Source organism: Symphalangus syndactylus, chromosome 1 (assembly GCF_028878055.3).
Source record: "Symphalangus syndactylus isolate Jambi chromosome 1, NHGRI_mSymSyn1-v2.1_pri, whole genome shotgun sequence".
NCBI classification, from domain to species: domain Eukaryota; kingdom Metazoa; phylum Chordata; class Mammalia; order Primates; family Hylobatidae; genus Symphalangus; species Symphalangus syndactylus.
Genome location: NC_072423.2, coordinates 61,203,006 through 61,224,805, shown reverse-complemented (window position 1 = coordinate 61,224,805; position 21,800 = coordinate 61,203,006).

Here is a 21,800-nt window from a genome sequence, read left to right as displayed (position 1 = left end):
AAAGCAAGATTCTAAAAAAAAAAAGAATCATTTAAATCACATTGTTTTCATAAATATACTAGTTCAATGTAGCAATATAAAATGTTATTTAAATATAGTAATAATTTTCCCCAAGTGCAAAAATATGTTCTTTATTATTAATAAAACAAAATGAAAAATGTTTTAAGTATTATTTATTCCAATCATTTAAAATGTCTTTTTTTGTGTATGTTTTATAATGTGCATAATGTTTTAGTCCAGTAGTACATGATTTAATTTATAAACACAGAAGTATCTTAAACATATATTGAGATGTGCATGCTCAAATTTTTTTTTAATGATGAGAAGGAACATCAAAGAGGTTGGCCCTGATGTTGTAGCCCTTGGCATGTATTTTCCTAATTAATGATAATAAAACCTATTCCATGGTAATAACACCCATTCCATAATAACCCTATGCCATAATAACCAATGGAATGGAGGTTATTATCATTCCCATTTTACAGATTAGGAAAGAGAAACAGAGACCTCATTTGCTCAGGAGCTGGCCCACAGTTACAGAGTTAGTAGATGGTTGATTGGAAATCTGTAAACCCTAGAATCTAAAGTCATAGCCCATGTTTCATCAACTGCCCCACAGTGACCTCTTAGATGACATGCTTAAGACCTGGAAAGATTCAAGGTTAAGTAGTGGGTCCATAACAGTTACCTTGTTTAGGTGCCAAGTTTTACTTAGGTGCTCATTTCTTACACGTTAACTTTCATCGTGATTGGTATTTATTGTAGGTTAAGTTTAATAGTAGTTACTGCTAAAACGTTAAGGGCTTGAGATTCTTTATAGTGACGACGACAAAAGGCATGGGGACCAGACTCCATGGCTGTCCAGTCACTCCTCTTCTTGGCCCTCTTTAGCATCTTGTCCTCAACAATGAGGTTTAATCTCACCCTCGTTGAAAGGTGAAAGGTGTGTTAATGATCTCTTCTATGGGAAAATCTAGTTTGGAATCAACCAAAGTACTACAGGTCAGCTGCTGGTAATGTGTCATAATTGCAAGCAAAGAACTTAAGAGAAAATAGAGTCACTTCATTACTGCCCAAATAGACCGAGCCCAAAAAAGTGACAGCAGTAGGACATCTACAAATCTTATAGCCATATCCATGGAATTGATTAGGGGGAGCATCTGATTAGATCTTTGCCCTATCAAAAATATTTCCACAACCTTTTATACAGTCAATTTATGTACGATATATAGGAACTTCTGGAACTTGAGTTACTCTGTGATGGCCAATGATGGCTGCCAGGGGGCCATTATTGTTCATCATGTCAACGAGTGCTCTTTAACAAGAAGATTACTGACAAGATGGAGCATAATGACAATGAGGAAAATGTTAAAATGTTACTATCTGTCATGTCAGCCCACTGTCCACGGCCTGGGTAAGGTCAGCTTATTACAGAATCCTCATAGGCTAGCAAGCTGAGGCCACATATCTCAGGGAAATAACCCCATCATTTTTATTTTATTCATATTTTCAACATACCCAAAGGCTGCGAGCACCCTAACGTGTCAAGTTCCAGGCAGCAGTGAATTTCCCTGGCAGTTATAAGCCTCCAAAACAGGGTCTTATAATGGAAGAACTGACAGACCCTATAGCTGCACTACCAGGAGTCACATGATAAAAGCTAGCTTAATAAACCACAATTTGGCCCAATTACATGGGGCTGCTACTATCTCCGATAAGCCTGATGTTCATCCTGACCTAATCTTCTGTGCACTTTAGATTGTTATGTATTGGCGATTTATAAATAGGTTCCTTCTACCCTGAATGTAGGCTGTGTGATGAATCCAGACTCCCAGTTTTGACAGCCAGGTCCTTGTGCCTGGGAGAGTCAATCAGTGGGTGTGAGGCAAGACTTGTCAGTGAAGGAGGAAAGGATCAGTGGTGGATTATGGGTGAAATCGAGAGCTTTCTCGACCTTGCCCATGGAAAGTCATAATCAGCAGGCATGAAAAAAGGCAGTCGAATTGTGGCTGATAGGAAGGAATGGCAGTTAGAGTATGTAATCAACAAGTCTGCATCTACAAAGCTGGGAGGTAAGGTATGGTGCCAGGCCCTAGGGGAACAACACGATTATTTCCCTTAAGGAGCCTGTGGTTTACTAGATGAAACTATGAAGAAATAAATACAAGGTTGCTTGGTTTGCTTCCCAGTGGGTCGAGATTGGTGGAAGTGAAGGAGAAATTCTAGTTTACCTATACCACTCACCACCATATCTTCTACCCATTCACTCATCCACCCACCCATTCACCTGTCTACCCAGGCAACCATCTGCCCATTTATTTATTTGACATTTACTGAATACCTCTTATGTACTGGGCCCTGTTTGCTTCCCAGCACTCAACACTTGCTCCTTTAAAGCAGTCTCTTCTCCCAGCTTTCCTGTTTCTGTTTGCGTTATCAGCATCCTTCTGTTCATGCCTCTATCTCCACCACCTGCACATGCAGCCTTGCTGAATTCTTCACAGTCTTTGTTGCTTCTATTTCCTCCTTCCCATTCCCATAGTCACCAACCCAGTTCAGGGCCTTAGGTGATGGGCAGAGTACCTTGTGCTGTATGTGTTTAGTTAGTGTCTGGCTTCCAGTTGAATTGTCTACCACATTGACCATTAGTGATCTGGCCTCCCTGATTCCTGTCTTTTGTTTTGTTTTGTTTTGAGACAGGGTCTTGTTCTGTCACCCAGGCTGCAGTGCAGTGGTGCAATCATAGCTCTCTGTAACCTCAAACTTCTGAGCTCAAAGATCCTTCTGCCTCCACCTGCTGAGTAGCCCCTTGGCTACTCATGTGCCTCAAGGACCACAGGCACATGCTACCATGCCTGACTAATTTCTATTATTTTATTTTTATTTTTTTGTGGAGTCTTGCTATGTTGCCTAGGCAGGTCTCAAACTCCTGGCCTCAAGTGATTTGCTTGCCTCAGCATCCCAAAGAGCTGGTTTTACAGGCGTGAGCCACCATGATTGGCCTTCCTGTCACTCTTTATCACATCGCCTTTTTAAATTTTTTTCCACATGACCCCTTTTGATGTTTTAATAATTAGTTCCATGTGTTTAGAAACCTTGTTCACTGCTAACAAATAAACTCAATGCCTAGATGGATTGTAGTCTTTTTTATTCATGTCAGTCAATATTTATTGAATGGATGAATGACTGTTTCCTCAAAATTCAGCCCAGCCTCAGCTCCTCCATGAAACTGTCTATGACCTCCTCTTCCCAATTCTAAATGATTATGTTCATTTCCTCTGTGTTTCAATAGTATCTAGAACATAATTCTATCAAAATGCTTACAAAAGCACATTCTAATAATGATTTCATTGTCAGTCTGCTGCACTTACTCTAACAACACAAGAGCAGGGATATCCCTTCCTGTTTTACCTTGTATCCCCATTGCTAGTACTTCTCATAGACTAGCACACATGTTTGTTGAATAATTTGTTAAATGAGTGAGTAAATTAATGGGTTATAGAAATAACCATGACCTGTGATCATATGTATAAAGTTTATCTACCAAGACAGTCAAAAGGATAAAAAATGTCATCACTTAAATGAAAAGTTTTTTAAAAAATCAATTTGGCTGTCACAACTCTAAAATCACTTTGAATGTAGACATGATATTTTAAATAGTAGAGACACAGATGTCTGCATTGATGCCTATTTTGACTCAGGCCAGGGATGGGGTTGAGATCTCAAATGTAATAAATGCTCCAGATCACTGCATACCTCGGACTTTCAACCAGGGTTCTCTATGACCCATTCATAGACACTCAGGCTCAAGGATCCTCTTGGGATTCACTGGCAGGACCACTTGCACAAAGAAGGAAGGAGGGAGTTGTCATGAACCATCATGAAAATATATTTCTTTAAAACAATGTACACATGAGTGGCTGTCCACAGCTTGCTAGAATCAGGGTTTCAGGCTTTTGTCTCCTACTTAGTTCATGGGACTGGCCATTCATTTGACGAGACCAGACTTAGTAATTGGAGGCATGATCTTCGAAGAAAGGATCTAAGTGTCTGCTTATAACTTCTACTTATTTGAAAACTGCTTTTTTTTTTTGAAAAATATGCCCCTTCCTCCCTCCCAACCTCTCCTTCTTGTAATCTTCCACTTACTGAGCACTTAATATATTTTAGAATCAGAGCTTGGTCTTGTAGAAAAAAAAAAGAGTGTAAGTGTTTGCCCATAAGAAATGTAAGATCTAATTGGAGAGCTAACTAACTACACTTACAATTAGAATTCAAAGAAATGCAGGATATGTGCTGTGTGTGGTCCTAAGAGCCAGAGTGTGGGTCACAGACACTTTGTGAGCACTGAAGAAGGCATATGGTGTGCATTAGAAATATAATGATAAATAGGATATAATCCCTGACCACAGTATTAGTTTCCAGCCTGTTGAGGAAGACTGGCATATAAATGTATCATTATAAAATTAACAGAATTAAGAAAAATGCTATAGAAGGTCAGATGTGTAGGGATTCAGTGGTGGCTTTGTGAAGTGAAGACTCTGAAGCTGAACCATTGTTGATTTAACTTAACTAGCATGCAGCACTTAACATGTGCCAAACAAAGCTCTAGACACTGTCCATATATTAGCTCATTTAATCTCATAAGAATCCTATATGGCAACTACTATTATTACCTCCATATTACCAATAAGAAAACTGAGGCACAGGGGGTGGAGCCAAGATGGCCGAATAGGAACAGCTCCGGTCTACAGCTCCCAGCCTGAGCGACACAGAAGATGGGTGATTTCTGCATTTCTGTTTGAGGTACTGGTTTCATCTCACTAGGGAGTGCCAAACAGTGGGTGCAGGACACTTGGTGCAGCGCACTGTGCGTGAGCCGAAGCAGGGCGAGGCATTGCCTCACTCGGGAAGTGCAAGGGGTCAGGGAGTTCCCTTTCCAAGCCAAAGAAAGGGGTAACAGGCGGCACCTGGAAAATCGGGTCAGTCCCACCCTAATACTGTGCTTTTCCAATGGGCCTGGAAAACGGCACACCAGGAGATTGTGTCCTGCACCTGGCTCCGAGGGTCCTATGCCCACGGAGTCTCGCTGATTGCTAGCACAGCAGTCTGAGATCAAACTGCAAGGTGGCAGCAAGGCTGGGGGAGGGGCACCCGCCATTGTCCAGGCTTGCTTAGGTAAACAAAGCAGCCAGGAAGCTCGAACTGGGTGGAGCCCACCACAGCTCAAGGAGGCCTGCCTGCCTCTGTAGGCTCCACCTCTGAGGGCAGGGCACAGACAAACAAAAATTCAGCAGGAACCTCTGCAGACTTAAATGTCCCTGTCTGACTGACAGCTTTGAAGAGAGTAGTGGTTCTCCCAGCACACAGCTGGAGATCTGAGAACGGACAGACTGCCTCCTAAAGTGGGTCCCTCACCCCTGAGCAGCCTAACTGGGAGGCACCCCCCAGTAGGGACAGACTGACACCTCACTCGACCAGGTACTCCTCTGAGACAAAACTTCCAGAGGAACTATCAGACAGCTGAATTTGTGGTCTCACAAAAATCCACTGTTCTGCAGCCACCGCTGCTGACACCCAGCCAAACAGGGTCTGGAGTGGACCTCTAGCAAACTCCAACAGACCTGCAGCTGAGGGTCCTGTCTGGTAGAAGGAAAACTAACAAACGGAAAGGACATCCACACCAAAAACCCATCTGTACATCACCATCATCAAAGACCAAAAGTAGATAAAACCACAAAGATGCGGAAAAAACACAGCAGAAAAACTGGAAACTCTAAAAAGCAGAGCACCTCTCCTCCTCCAAAGGAACGCAGTGCCTCACCAGCAATGGAACAAAGCTGGACGGAGGATGACTTTGACGAGTTGAGAGAAGAAGGCTTCAGACGATCAAACTACTCCGAGCTACGGGAGGAAATTCAAAACAATAGCAAAGAAGTTAAAAACTTTGAAAAAAAAATTAGACAAATGGATAACTAGAATAACCAGTGGAGAGAAGGGCTTAAAGGAGCTGATGGAGCTGAAAGCCAGGTATCGAGAACTATGCAAAGATTGCAGAAGCCTCGGTAGCAGATGCGATCAACTGGAAGAAAGGGTACCGCTGATGGAAGATGAAATGAATGAAATGAAGAGAGAAGGGAAGTTTAGAGAAAAAAGAATAAAAAGAAATGAACAAAGCCTCCAAGAAATTTGGGACTATGTGAAAAGACCAAACCTACGTCTGATTGGTGTACCTGAAAATGACGGAGAGAATGGAACCAAGTTGGAAAACACTCTACAAGATATTATACAAGAGAACTTCCCCAATCTAGCAAGGCAGGCCAACATTCAGATTCAGGAAATACAGAGAACGCCACAAAGATACTCCTTGAGAAGAGCAACTCCAAGACACATAATTGTCAGATTCACCAAAGTTGAAATGAAGGAAAAAATGTTAAGGGCAGCCAGAGAGAAAGGTCGGGTTACCCACAAAGGGAAGCCCATCAGACTAACAGCTGATCTCTCGGCAGAAACTCTACAAGCCAGAAGAGAGTGGGGACCAATATTCAACATTCTTAAACAAAAGAATTTTCAACCCAGAATTTCCTATCCAGCCAAACTAAGCTTCATAAGTGAAGGAGAAATAAAATACTTTACAGACAAGCAAACGCTGAGTGATTTTGTCACCACCAGGCCTGCCTTAAAAGAGCTCCTGAAGGAAGCACTAAACATGGAAAGGAACAACCAGTACCAGCCACTGCAAAAACATGCCAAATTGTAAAGACCATCGAGGCTAGGAAGAAACTGCATCAACTAATGAGCAAAATAACCAACTAACATCATAACGACAGGATCAGATTCACACATAACAATATTAACTTTAAATATAAATGGGCTAAATGCTCCAATTAAAAGACACAGACTGGCAAACTGGATAAGGAGTCAGGACCCATCAGTGTGCTGTATTCAGGAAACCCATCTCACGTGCAGAGACACACATAGACTCAAAATAAAGGGATGGAGGAAGATCTATCAAGCAAATGGAAAACAAAAAAAGGCAGGGGTTGCAATCCTACTCTCTGATAAAATAGACTTTAGACCAACAAAGATCAAAAGAGACAAAGAAGGCCATTACATAATGGTAAAGGGATCAATTCAACAAGAAGAGCTAACTCTCCTAAATATATATGCACCCAACACAGGAGCACCCAGAATCATAAAGCAAGTCCTGAGTGACCTACAAAGGGACTTAAACTCCCACACAATAATAATGGGAGATTTTAACACCCCACTGTCAACATTAGACAGATCAACGAGACAGAAAGTTAACAAGGATATCCAGGAATTGAACTCAGCTCTGCACAAAGTGGACCTAATAGACATCTACAGAACTCTCCACCCCAAATCAACAGCATATACATTTTTTTCAGCACCACACCACACCTATTCCAAAATTGACCACATAGTTGGAAGTAAAGCTCTCCTCAGCAAATGTAAAAGAACAGAAATTATAACAAACTGTCTCTCAGACCACAGTGCAATCAAACTAGAACCCAGGATTAAGAAACTCACTCAAAACCGCTCAACTACATGGAAACTGAACAACCTGCTCCTGAATGACTATTGGGTACATAATGAAATGAAGGCAGAAATAAAGATGTTCTTTGAAACCAACGAGAACAAAGACACAACATACCAGAACCTCTGGGACACATTCAAAGCAGTGTGTAGAGGGAAATTTATAGCACTAAATGCCCACAAGAGAAAGCAGGAAAGATCCAAAATTGACACCCTAACATCACAATTAAAAGAACTAGAAAAGCAAGAGCAAACACATTCAAAAGCTAGCAGAAGGCTAGAAATAACTAAAATCAGAGTAGAACTGAAGGAAATAGAGACACAAAAAACCCTTCAAAAAATTAATGAATCCAGGAGCTGGTTTTTTGAAAAGATCAACAAAATTGACAGACTGCTAGCAAGACTAATAAAGAAGAAAAGAGAGAAGAATCAAATAGATGCAATAAAAAATGAAAAAGGGGATATCACCACCAATCCCACAGAAATACAATCTACCATCAGAGAATACTACAAACACCTCTATGCAAATAAACTAGAAAATCTAGAAGAAATGGATAAATTCCTCGACAAATACACCCTCCCAAGACAAAACCAGGAAGAAGTTGAATCTCTGAATAGGCCAATAACAGGCTCTGAAATTGTAGCAATAATCAATAGCTTACCAACCAAAAAGAGTCCAGGACCTGATGGATTCACAGCCGAATTCTACCAGAAGTACAAGGAGGAACTGGTACCATTCCTTCTGAAACTATTCCAATCGATAGAAGAAGAGGGAATCCTCCCTAACACATTTTATGAAGCCAGCATCATCCTGATACCAAAGCCTGGCAGAGATATAACCAAAGAAGAGAATTTCAGACCAATATCCTTGATGAACATTGATGCAAAAATCCTCAATAAAATACTGGCAAACCGAATCCAGCAGCACATCAAAAAGCTTATCCACCATGATCAAGTGGGCTTCATACCTGGGATGCAAGGCTGGTTCAACATACACAAATCAATAAATGTAATCCAGCATATAAACAGAACCAAAGACAAAAACCACATGATTATCTCAATAGATGCAGAAAAGGCCTTTGACAAAATTCAACGACCCTTCATGCTAAAAACTCTCAATAAATTAGGTATTGATGGGACGTATCTCAAAATAATAAGAGCTATCTATGACAAACCCACAGCCAATATCATACTGAATAGGCAAAAACTGGAAGCATTCCCTTTGAAAACTGGCACAAGACAGGGATGCCCTCTCTCACCACTCCTATTTAACATAGTGCTGGAAGTTCTGGCCAGAGCAATGAGGCAGGAGAAGGAAATAAAGGATATTCAATTAGGAAAAGAGGAAGTCAAATTGTCCCTGTTTGCAGATGACATGACTGTATATCTAGAAAACCCCATTGTGTCAGCCCAAAATCTCCTTAAGCTGATTAGCAACTTCAGCAAAGTCTCAGGATACAAAATCAATGTACAAAAATCACAAGCATTCTTGTACACCAATCACAGACAAACAGAGAGCCAAATCATGAGTGAACTCCCATTCACAATTGCTTCAAAGAGAATAAAATACCTAGGAATCCAACTTACAAGGGATGTGAAGGACCTCTTCAAGGAGAACTACAAACCACTGCTCAATGAAATAAAAGAGGATACAAACAAATGGAAGAACATTCCATGCTCATGGGTTGGAAGAATCAATATCGTGAAAATGGCCATACTGCCCAAGGTAATTTATAGATTCAATGCCATTCCCATCAAGCTACCAATGACTTTCTTCACAGAATTGGAAAAAACTACTTTAAAGTTCATATGGAACCAAAAGAAAGCCCGCATCGCCAAGTCAATCCTAAGCCAAAAGAACAAAGCTGGAGGCATCATGCTACCTGGCTTCAAACTATACTACAAGGCTACAGTAACCAAAACAGCATGGTACTGGTACCACAACAGAGACATAGATCAATGGAACAGAACAGAGCCATCAGAAATGATGCTGCATATCTACAACTATCTGATCTTTGACAAACCTGACAAAAACAAGCAATGGGGAAAGGATTCCCTATTTAATAAATGGTGCTGGGAAAACTGGCTAGCCATATGTAGAAAGCTGAAACTGGATCCCTTCCTTACACCTTATACAAAAATTAATTCAAGATAGATTAAAGACTTAAATGTTAGAACTAAAACCATTAAAATCCTACAAGAAAACCTAGGCAATACCATTCAGGACATAGGCGTGGACAAGGACTTCATGTCTAAAACACCAAAAGCAATGGCAACAAAAGCCAAAATTGACAAATGGGATCTAATTAAACTAAAGAGCTTCTGCACAGCAAAAGAAACTACCATCAGAGTGAACAGGCAACCTACAGAATGGGAGAAAATTTTTGCAACCTACTCATCTGACAAAGGGCTAATATCCAGAATCTACAATGAACTCAAACAAATTTACAAGAAAAAAACAACCCCATCAAAAAGTGGGCAAAGGACATGAACAGACACTTCTCAAAAGAAGACATTTATGCAGCCAAAAAACACATGAAAAAATGCTCATCATCACTGGCCATCAGAGAAATGCAAATTAAAACCACAGTGAGATACTATCTCACACCAGTTAGAATGGCCATCATTCAAAAGTCAGGAAACAACAGGTGCTGGAGTGGATGTGGAGAAATAGGAACACTTTTACACTTTTGGTGGGACTGTAAACTAGTTCAACTATTGTGGAAGTCAGTGTGGCGATTCCTCAGGGATCTGGAACTAGAAATACCATTTGACCCAGCCATCCCATTACTGGGTATATACCCAAAGGACTATAAATCATGCTGCTATAAAGACACATGCACACTTATGTTTATTGCGGCACTATTCACAATAGCAGAGACTTGGAACCAACCCAAATGTCCAACAACGATAGACTGGATTAAGAAAATGTGGCACATATACACCATGGAATACTATGCAGCCATAAAAAATGATGAGTTCATGTCCTTTGTAGGGACATGGATGAAACTGGAAAACATCATTCTCAGTAAACTATCGCAAGGACAAAAAACCAAACACCACATGTTCTCACTCATAGGTGGGAACTGAACAATGAGAACTTATGGACACAGGAAGGGGAACATCACACTCCGGGGACTGTTGTGGGGTTGGGGGATGGGGGAGGGACAGCATTAGGAGATATACCTAATGCTACATGACAAGTTAATGGGTGCAGCAAAACAACATGGCAGATGGATACATATGTAACGAACGTGCACATTGTGCACATGTACCCTAAAACCTAAAGTATGATAATAATGTATAAAAAAAAAAGAAAACTGAGGCACAGAGAGGTTAAGTAACTTGTCCAAGACTACACAACTTGTAAAAGTTGGAGTTCAGATTTACGCTCAGGCAGTCTGCTTCCAGAGTGTAGTGGCTAGGCTGCATGGCTACTGGCATTCACAAAACACCACAAATAGAATTGGAAGGCAAACCATAATCTGGCAAAATATTTTCAGCATGCGTAATAGAGTTGGTTCCATGACATTTTTTTTCAGATTACTTTGCAAACGTTAAATATGCCAAAAGAAAAATGACAAAAGAACACTAAAAGGCAATTCACAAAAGAAGAGAAGTAAATGATTACCAAATATATGGAAATGTTTAACTTCACTAATAAGAAACGCAAAATAAAACAAAATCTTAATTTCACCCACAAAATTGGAAGATATTTCATTTAGTTATTACTATGGCCTTTCTGAGAACAATTTGGCAATTTGCATCAAATCCTTAGAGAGTTGCATATCTTTTGATTCAGCAAAAACATCTTTAAGAATCTATACAAAGGAAATTAAAATTCATGTTCAAACAATTTCATCAGTAAGGATATTCATCACAGTATTACTTGTAACTATGTAAAATTGGAAGTAGTATAAATATCCAACAATAGAGAACCAAATAAAGAACCAATTAAATAAGTCACGGCACTGCCACAAAATAAACATCTATGTACCCAATGCCGCGTAATAGTGAAGGATGATATTAAATGACACAGGAAATTATTCATAATTATGATTAAGTAAAAACGATTGTTATAAAATAATAGGGCATATTTCCATTTTTATAAAAAACATATGTAAGTATAGAAAAAAATGTCAGTACTGCTCATCTCTGGGTGGCAATATAATGGGAGATTGTTTATGTTTTTCATTTTGCTTATCTGAATCTTCTGTTTTCTTTAAACTTAAAATATTTTGCCTTTATAATAAGGGAAAATGAGTAAGCTTTTTTCTTGAGGTAAATTATTTATGTGAAAAAGGAGTAGGGCAGACATCTAGGCAGAAGATATAACGTGAACGGTATGGCTTGGGTGTGCGTTCTGGGGAACAAGTGCATGTCTTGAGAACAGGTGAGAGAGAGAGAGCAATTGCTTTATGTGCCATGCTAAGGAGCACAGGCTTGGTTCTGAAGATGAGCCACTGAGGGGTGTGGAGCAGGAAGGCAGAGTGAGATGGCCAAAGGTCCATTCCAGAACCATCGCGTTGCAGGCAAGTGGCCTGGGAAAGCCTGGCAGAGAACCCTGGGGTAAGTCTTTGCCATGGTGAAGAAACAGATGGTGAATGTCTGATGCAGATCAACAGTAATAGGGGATGGCCTGGTACGGTGACTCAGGCCTGTAATCCCAGCACTTTGGGAGGCTGAGGTGGGTGGATTGCTTGAGGCCAGGAGTTCAAGACCAGCTTGGGCAATATGGTGAAACCCTATCTCTACTAAAAATAAAAAAATTAGCTAGGCATGTTGGTGCATGCCTATAATCCCAGCTACTGGGAGGCTGAGGCACCAGAATTGCTTGAACCTGGGAGGCTGAGATCCATGCCACTGCATTCCAGCCTGGGCGACAGAGCGAGACTCCATCTCAAAACAAACAAACAAACAAAATGAAACAGTAATAGGGGAGTGGAGGTGATGCATTTACAGAAAGAAAACATTTAGCAGGCAATATAGAAGGTGAACCTTAGGAGGTGAACTCATCAAGACTCGGCAAATGATTACTGGGTGGCAGAAGATAAGCCTTGATTAACACTTAGATTTCTGACTACAGTTTCAAGTGGATGGTGGTATCTTCGCTAAGACTTGTAACACAGAAGAAGGAATCAGATTGCTTGGGAAAGATCGTATGTTCTGTTCCTGACAGATTGAACTTGAGGTTCCTCTGACACTCAAGATGATAAATTTGGCAGTTCAGAAGACACATTTCCAATATTGGTGACCATGTAAGGTTTAATCTGGGAGGTTAAGAAGGGGAGATGATAAGAAAGAAAATAAAAGATGAATAGAACTTCTACAAGGCTCCATGTTATATGCAAATGAAGACAGAGGCAAGAGACCTCCAAAAAAGTCCAGACTGGCTGAAACACAGTTTGTGAGGGGAGAGCAGTTGAAGATAATTCTGGAAAATTTAGAGCTAGACTACAAAATTCTGTTTTTTTGTTTTGTTTTGTTTTGTTTTTCTGAGACGGTGTCTCCCGCTGTCGCCCAGGCTGGAGTGCAGTGGCACGATCTCAGCTCACTACAACCTCTGCCTCCTGGGTTCAAGTGATTCTCCTGCCTCAGCCTCCCAAGTAGCTGGGAATACAGGCACGCACCACCACGCCCAAGTAATTTTTGCATTTTTAGTAGAGATGGGGTTTCACCATGTTGGCCAGGATGGTCTCAATCTCTTGACCTTGTGATCTGCCTGCCTTGGCCTCCCAAAGTGCTGGGATTACAGGCATGAGCCACTGCGCCTGGACACAAAATTCTTTTAATGTTTTCTGTTTGTTTGTTTGTTTGCTTAGTGCTATAGGAAATAAAGCTCTTTTGAGGCATTTTGGAAGTAGTGCTAACAATATTGCCAATGGTGTGCAACAAAATAAAAATATTTACAGCTACTATTTAAAAAACACTTACTATTTAGATGTTTTAAACACTGAGAATCAAGCAACAGTCTCATTTATTACTCACAACAATTTTGTGAGGGAGGCATTATCACTCTCATTTTATAGATGAGGAAAGTGAGCCTCTCTGTGGCTCATTTTCCTCAGGGTCACACAGCCTGTAGGTGGCAGAGGCTTTCAAACTTAGGTCAGTTAGAGACCAGTAGGCTGTACAGGAAATGAGTGAAGCCAGGGAAAGCAGGAGGAAGCTGAGATGTGACTAGAAGGAATTAAGGGACCTAATAAGGCCTCTTTGAGACACAAAATTTGAACTGAGATCTGATTGATAATGAGAAGCCATGATAATAATGTGAAGATGGGGAAGAAGAACCCAGGCCCTGGAAACAGCTTTTCCAAATACCAGAAAGATAAGGCTGTGTGTGGCCGAGGACTAGAAAGAAGACCAGTGCATGGAAACAGAGAGGGCAAGGGGTGATTAGGGTGTGAAATGAGGTCTCACAGGAAGACAGGATGTGCAGGCCGGATAATAGATTTGTGTTTACTCAGAGTGCATGGGGGAATCTACTAGAAGGTCTCAGATTGTGTGACATAATTGTGTGACATGATCTCATCAAGAATTAGCTACATAAACAGGGGAGCAGGGTGAGAGTCAAGGAGGAAATTCTATGAATAGCAGGAGTTTATGGGATGGCACGATATTGAAAACAATTCTGTATAGGTAGAAGAAAAGTTTCCTGTAGAAAAGGGGTCCCCAACCCCTGGGTCATGGACAGGTACCAGTCGTGGCCTGTTAGGAACTGGGCCGCACAGCAGGAGGTGAGCGGTAGGTGAGCCAGCATGGCCTCCTGAGCTCTGCCTCCTTTCAGATCAGCAGCAGCATTAGATTCTTATAGGAGCACAAACTCTATTGTGAACCGTGCATGCGAGGGACCTAGGTTTCAAGCTCCTTGTGAGAATCTAATGCCTGATGATCTGAGGTGGAACAGTTTCATCCTAAAACTATATCATCCCCCATTCCCCTACCACACACCATCCCCACACCCTGCTCCATGGAAAAATTGTCTTCCACAAAATTGGTCCCTGGTGCCAAAAAGGTTGGGGACCGCTGCTGTAGAAGATGATGAGGCTGGCAGTCAGACACTTGGAAGATCTTGTCTAAGAATTTTGAACGTTGTTTGACAGAGAAAACCGAAGAATTTTCAGCAGAGCAGTGACATAATTAGATTTGCATTTTAGAGACCTCCCCACAGCAGCTCTGTGGATAATAGAGGGGCTGACATGGGAGTGGGAGGTCAGGGGAGTTGGATAGTGCTAGGAGACCAGTAGGCTGTACAGGAAATGAGGCAAGCCAGGGAAGGCAGGAGGAAGTTGACAGGGGGAATATTTGAGAGGGATTAAGATGAGACCGGGCGCGGTGGCTCATGCCTGTAATCCCAGCACTTTGGGAGGCCGAGGCGGGTTGATCACTTGAGGTCAGGAGTTTGAGACCAGCATGGCCAATGTGGTGAAACCCCATCTTTACTAACAATACAAAAAATAGTCGGGCGTGATGGTGCACGCCTGTAATCCTAGCTAGTCAAGAGGCTGAGGCAGGAGAATCGCTGGAACCTGGAAGGCGGAGGCTGCAGTGAGCTGAGATCGCACCACTGCACTCCAGCCCGGGTGACCTTCAAGATATCAGCAGTGTATATAAAGAAGCATTCAGGGAAAGTTCTGTTTTTTTTTTTTGGCATAACTCAGTGGATGATGTTGATTAGAATATAGAAAGCAGGTTTTCAAGAAAAAAATGGTGAGTCCACTTTGGACACAGTGACTAATACATTTGGGGGTCATCCAAGTGGAGGTGTTCTGGAGATAAGGTGGAAATAAGGGTCGGTTTAGCAGATTTCTGTATCAGAGATGAAGATGTGGGAGTTAATCTGTAGGTGATAACCTGAAGCCTTGGGTGTGGAGATAGTCACCAGGGGCAAGTGTCATAAGAATAGACCCAGGCAACTGAGGAATATATCCTTGGGAACGTGCTGACATTTTGGGGCTGAACAGAGGAAAAATGGACTGTGAAGTAGATTAAGAGGGACTGACAGAAGGTCATAGAAAAAATAGAGTGGTTAATTGCTCTAGGATACATGGGTTTAGTCTTCTACAGTTGTAGGGCAAATTGCCTGATCATTGTGTCCAACAATGACATCATCAGTGCCCCAGATCTTGGTTTCTAAATAATATTTCAGCCTTGGCTGATTCCAAAGCTGGGGCAGAGAAAGTACAAAGTGGACCTGGGATGTCTTATTGTGCCAGAAAGCAAAAAAGTATTCAAAGATTAATGGGATCACATCAAAAGGACACAGGAAGCCACAAGAACTGGCTTGAAGGGATCTTTGTTGTCTGACTTGGAGACAGCTGAGCAACAAAAGTCATAATAATAAGTAAATAAAACAGGGATAGTCCTTGATCCATGATGATATGAGAAAGGGAGAGAGTGACAGAGCGACAGAGCTCACACAAAAGAAGGGGGCAGACATTCTTTACTATAAAATATAAGAGAAAGATAGAATTAGGAAATCTGGAGAGGCCAAGGCAGGTGGATCGCCTGAGGTAAGGAGTTCAAGACCAGCCTGATCAATATGGTGAAACTCCGTCTCTACTAAAAATACAAAAAAAATTAGCCACGTGTGGTGGCAGGCGCCTGACTGTAGTTCCAGCTACTTGGGAGGCTAAGACAAGGGAATTGCTTGAACCCGGGAGGCGGAGATTGCAGTGAGCCAAGATCGCATCACTGCACTCCAGCCAGGGCGACAGAGCAAGACTCCATCTCAAAAATATATTAAAAAAAAAAAAGAAAATCACCATTTTGTAATGTAATAAGTGATTTTAAGCAAATATTGCCAATGGATGCTAAAACTATTGGGTTGTTAGGAAATAGATTATTCACACCTACACATAGTATCACCACAGATTATCTATTAGTTACAAAAGTAAAAATGTATTTTTATAATGGACAGATCTTGTGGATAGTAAGTATCAAATTTAGCATCACAAGTAAAGGTAAAATGATCAGTATGTTCCTCCTTATATGATGCAATGAGAAGCATATAGTATTACCTATGTCATATTTTTGCCTTATGTATAACCTGGGTCTAACCCAGGTTATGAGAAAACAAATCTACAACACAACTTGCCTGAACTCTTTGAAAGTTTCAATGTCTTCAAAGATTAAAAAAAAGAAAGAAAGAAAAAGAGTATGGGGAAGGTGAGTGTTTGAGATTAAAAGAAACTGGAGACATGACAACCAAATGCAAAACATGAAACTTTGTTGGATCCCAGATTCTTGAAGATGATAAAAGATCACTTTGGAATAACTGGAGAAATTTGCATGTGGACTGCATATAGACAATTTAAATCAATCTTAGGGACTTCCTCATTCTGGCCCAGCATGTAAGGGGCTTGGAAATTGCAGCCCCATTCAAGCAACAAGTAAAAAGCTGAACAAACTGAAAAATAAACAACTCTTCTCAGATTCATCAGACAAGTGAGGTTATAGGGCAAATCACTGGCCCCTATAATTGAAAAGACAGACAAGAAACTCACAGACAGAGAAGCACAACTTACCATAACAGAAACCCAGGAGCAAAAACCTCCATGGGAACCAGTGCTGGACAGGAAAACCTAAACTATGATTGACAAGTTGCCGGAGGCTCAGTCTGGAGGAGTCTGAGAGCCAAAAACTCCAGAGGGATCTGGTCATAGACACATCCCCACACTTTTGTGAGTTTTACACCCAGGAGCTTCAGCAGGTTCTCACAGTGAATATTAGGGAAAACTCCCCTGGTACTTCCAGAACCATTTTGAAGTATACCAGAACATTCTATTCTTCTTAACAAGGTCTTTCCTCAGGAGAAACTACTTAGCCAGAACCTAGCCTGCCAAGATTTTATCAGAGCCTAACTGACCTGGAAAAAGGGTAAGTTGACCCTAACTAACCTTCCACATGGGAAAAAGGGAGTGTCTAACTCTAGCCCACTCTAGTCACCCTGACCAACTAAGGAGGCATGGGGCCAGGGGGTGTGAGAAGCATATGTGAAGTTCGCAGTACAGCGATACCAGCTCACTATGAACCCGAGACCTATTCATAGGGCTGTGAACTCTTCCCCTGCCTCCACACCTCAACACCACACTATTACAGGCCTATTTACAGCAGTTCCTTTTACCGGTGACATCATGTCTGGCTGTTACAAAAAAATACAAGGCACACTAAAAGACAAAAACACAGTTTGAAGAGACAGAGAAAGCATCAGAACCAGGTTCAGATATGACAGGGATGTTGGAACTATCCAATTTGGAATTTAAAACAACTATAATTAATGTGCTAAGGGCTCTTATGGATAACATAGACAGCATGCAAGAACAGACAGGAAATATAAGCAGGGAGATGGAAATATGAAGAAAGAATCAAATAGAAATGCTAGAAACCCAAAACACCAAAAGAAATGAAGAATGCTTAGTAGAGTGAACACAGCCAAGGAAAGAATTGCTTGAGACCATCGCAGTAGAAACTTACAAAACCGAAAAGCAAAGAGAAAAAAAGGCTGAAAAAACCCACCCAAGAATAGAATATCTAAGAACTGTGGAACAACTATAAAAGGTGTGACATTTGTGTAATGGGAATACTAGAAGGAAAAGAAGGAGAGAAAGGAACAGGGAAAATATTTGAAAGAATAATGCCTAAGAATTCACCCCAATTCATGTCATACACCAAACCACAGGTGCAGGAAGCTTAGAGGACACCAAACAAGATAAATACCAAAAACAAAACAAAACCTAGGCGTATCACATACAAATTTCAGAAAATCAATGGGAATGAAAGAAATCTCAAAAGAAGCCAGAGGAAAAAACACCTTATCTTCAGAGATGCAAAGATAAAAATTATATCCAGCATCATGCAACAAGAGGAGAGCAGAGTGAAATAGTTAAAAGTGTTGTGAAGGAAAAAAAATACCCAAGAACCTAAAATCAATCTCACCTTTTCCGAACGTGATAATGTTATAGTAGTTAGGAGAATATTTGGTTCTTCCGAGGCAGATGCTGAAATAGGGGGTAATCATAACATCTGCAACTTTGCTTTCAAATATATAGAGGAGTGTTTTCAATTGGGGAATTTAAAAAATATGTCTCTTAGGGTTATAATAACTAAAATAAAAAATTACTGAAGTGATAAAAACCAAAATAAAACATTGAATTGTTAAAATCTCATTTTCTGATCTGAGGACCATAGGAGACCATTTCCATCTCTCCAAAATCTGAAGAGCCTATCCCAAGAAGGAAATTGTTTACTGATGAAGATAATGTAGACTCTAATGCTAGGTAGATTTAATAGAATCACAGAAATGGTTTAGATCCAGCAATCCCACTTCTGTGTATTTACCCTAACGAAATGAAAACCTGTATTCACACAAAAGTGTACACACAAATGTTTATGGCTCTATTTACAGTCATCCAAGATGATATATCTTGAAAGTTTTCCAGTGGGTGAATGGATAAATGAATTGTTTACATTCATACAATGAAATTCATATCCAACAATAAAAATGAACAATTAATACATGCAACAGGATGGATGAATTGCAAAAGCATTATACAAAGTTAAAGACACTAGATTCAAAAGGTAACATGCTATCTGATTCTATTTATTACGACATTCTTGAAAAGACAAGACTACATGACAGAACAGATCAACAGTTGCCAGCAGTCAGCTACAAAGGGATAGCACAAGGGAGAAATTTGGGGTGATGGACTGTTCTGTACCCTGATTCTGATTGTGGTGGTGATTCCATGAATCCATGCATGTGTTAAAATTCTTAGAACAGTACACCAAAAAAGTGGCCAAAATTACTGTCCTTTAATATAGTAAAAAGGAAAAGAAATAAAAACTCTGAGACACAAACTCTAAAATTTTAATAACACATTCAAAGACAAAAATATTAACCCATTCTAATCAATATATCTAAATGATATTAAAATAGAATATTATTATAATCCGTAAAAATTCACCATGCTATACACTTCTGATTTGCTTACCTTTTTTTTTTTTTTTTTTTTTTTTGAGATGAAGTTTCGCTCTTGTTGCCCAGGCTGGAGTGTAATGGTATGATATCAGCTCACTACAACCTCCGCCTCCCAAGTTCAAGCAATTCTCCTGCCTCAGCCTCCCAAGTAGCTGGGATTACAGGCGTGTGCCAAGCTTAGCTAATTTTGTATTCTTAGTAGAGATGGGGTTTCACCATGTTGGTCAGGCTGGTCTTGAACTCCTGACCTCAAGTGATCCACCCGCCTCAGCCTCCCAAAGTGCTAGGATTACAGGCATAACCACCGTGCCTGGCCTTGCTTGCTTTTTTGAATGTGTTATATTTCAATACAAAGTTTACAAATATAAACAAATTTGATTTATGTGTGCCAGTGGATGTGCTATTTTACAGGTGAAAACAATGCCTTAACTTATTGAATAACATGTTTTAAATATCCTTGGCAGGTCTGAAGTTGGGACACGATTTCTTTTTTTTTTTTTTTTGAGACGGGGTCTCCCTCTTTCGCCCAGCAGGGAGTGCAGTGGCGCAGTCTCGGCTCACTGCAAGCTCCACCTCCCGGGTTCATGCCATTCTCCTGCCTCAGCCCCCTGAGTAGCTGGGACTACAGGCGCCCGCCACAGCGCCCGGCTAATTTTTTGTATTTTTAGTAGAGATGGGGTTTCACCGTGTTAACCAGGATGGTCTCGATCTCCTGACCTCGTGATCCGCCCGCCTCGGCCTCCCAAAGTGCTGGGATTACAGGCGTGAGCCACCGCGCCCGACCATGGGGCAGGATTTCAAGTGACTGTAATGCTCTTTTTGTTACTCCAAACTTTCTTTTACTTCAGGGCATAGGGGCATAATCACCAGCTTCCTAAGTTTATGGCGTGAAGATATGGATGATTCAAATAATACTCTGGTTTCGGCTGTTTATCATTTAAAATATCACATGACATCTATGTCTCTGCTGACATAGCAACCACCACTTCTCCTCGCCCTTTGAAAAATTACATTATTGTGCACAGTAAAAATTGAACTGGAAATGTTGGTCTGCCCAAGTAATGGTGCAATGCCTGATGGCCTGCAGATTCTAGAATTGAATAATAATGCAATGAGACTTGCATTTATATCATGTTTTATATTTTTATGGGGTGGACAGAAGGAAAAGGAAATTAATTGATCATATATTGAATGGCGGGCATTGCATTGGGTATTTTATATTTGCTCTTTTATTCAATAATCACAATTACCAATTTAGGTCAGGATATTGTCCCATTTTTACAAATGTGGAAAATGGCTGTAGTGATTCTTTCAAGGTCTCTAAGCAAATAAGTGGTTTAACTGGGAGTCAGCCTCATCTCAGGACCTAATACTAATAGTTACCATCCTAGCCCCACCACTGTTGTCATAAGGCCTTCCAGACGGCAGGGTGGACTCTGCTCTTAAGGAAGTTACACAAGAGGGTGAGTTGCTGTTTATGGGTGGACAACTTTTTCTTTTTTTTTTTTTTTTTTTTGCTGCATGGTTTGGGCCACAGAGCTTCTGAGGCGTGTGCATATCCCAGGAATGTGAGATGTTTGGCTGCCAGGAAGTGATTACCTCAGTGATTGGCAGAGACCATTAGTCTAAATACCATAATACCTCAGCCTTAGGAACAGTGAGTTCCATAAAAATCTTATTGCTTGAAATATTCAGCCTAAATTCTACAAAGTGATGGAAATTTGTCCTCAAGTGACAGCCTCCTTACCACAGGACGTATGGACTCATATACTTGGATTTCTTCCATGGACAATTTCCAGCTGTCCTACCTTTTGATGATTTATTTCAGATACCTTCCAGGCTTTACCTAGGAACTCCACCATGAAAAGACAGCAGGAATTCTAGGGAGTTGTCATGGCAACCCCTAGATATCATCTTCAGAATGCCCCATGGCTGTTGGGTCCAGATTTATCACAATTATATTTCTATATGGAAGAGGAGCTCCTGCATAAGCAACCAGACCCCAGTAAATGGATCTAATTTGTAATTATATAGATCACTCTACCACCCCCGGTAGCAAGACCTTAAGGAACTGCCCTTGCATGTTGTCTTATTGGTGGCCGCTTGTCATATTTACAAGGGCCTGTATTTCAAATGCCACTGGGGGAAGAAATCTATCCAATCTTTGCCTTTTGTCAAAGAAAAACTTACAGTCAAGTTTTAGGAAGGCATTTGATGAGAAATTGGGATTCGCTGCGTTTTTCTCCCTAAAGTAAGGAGAGGA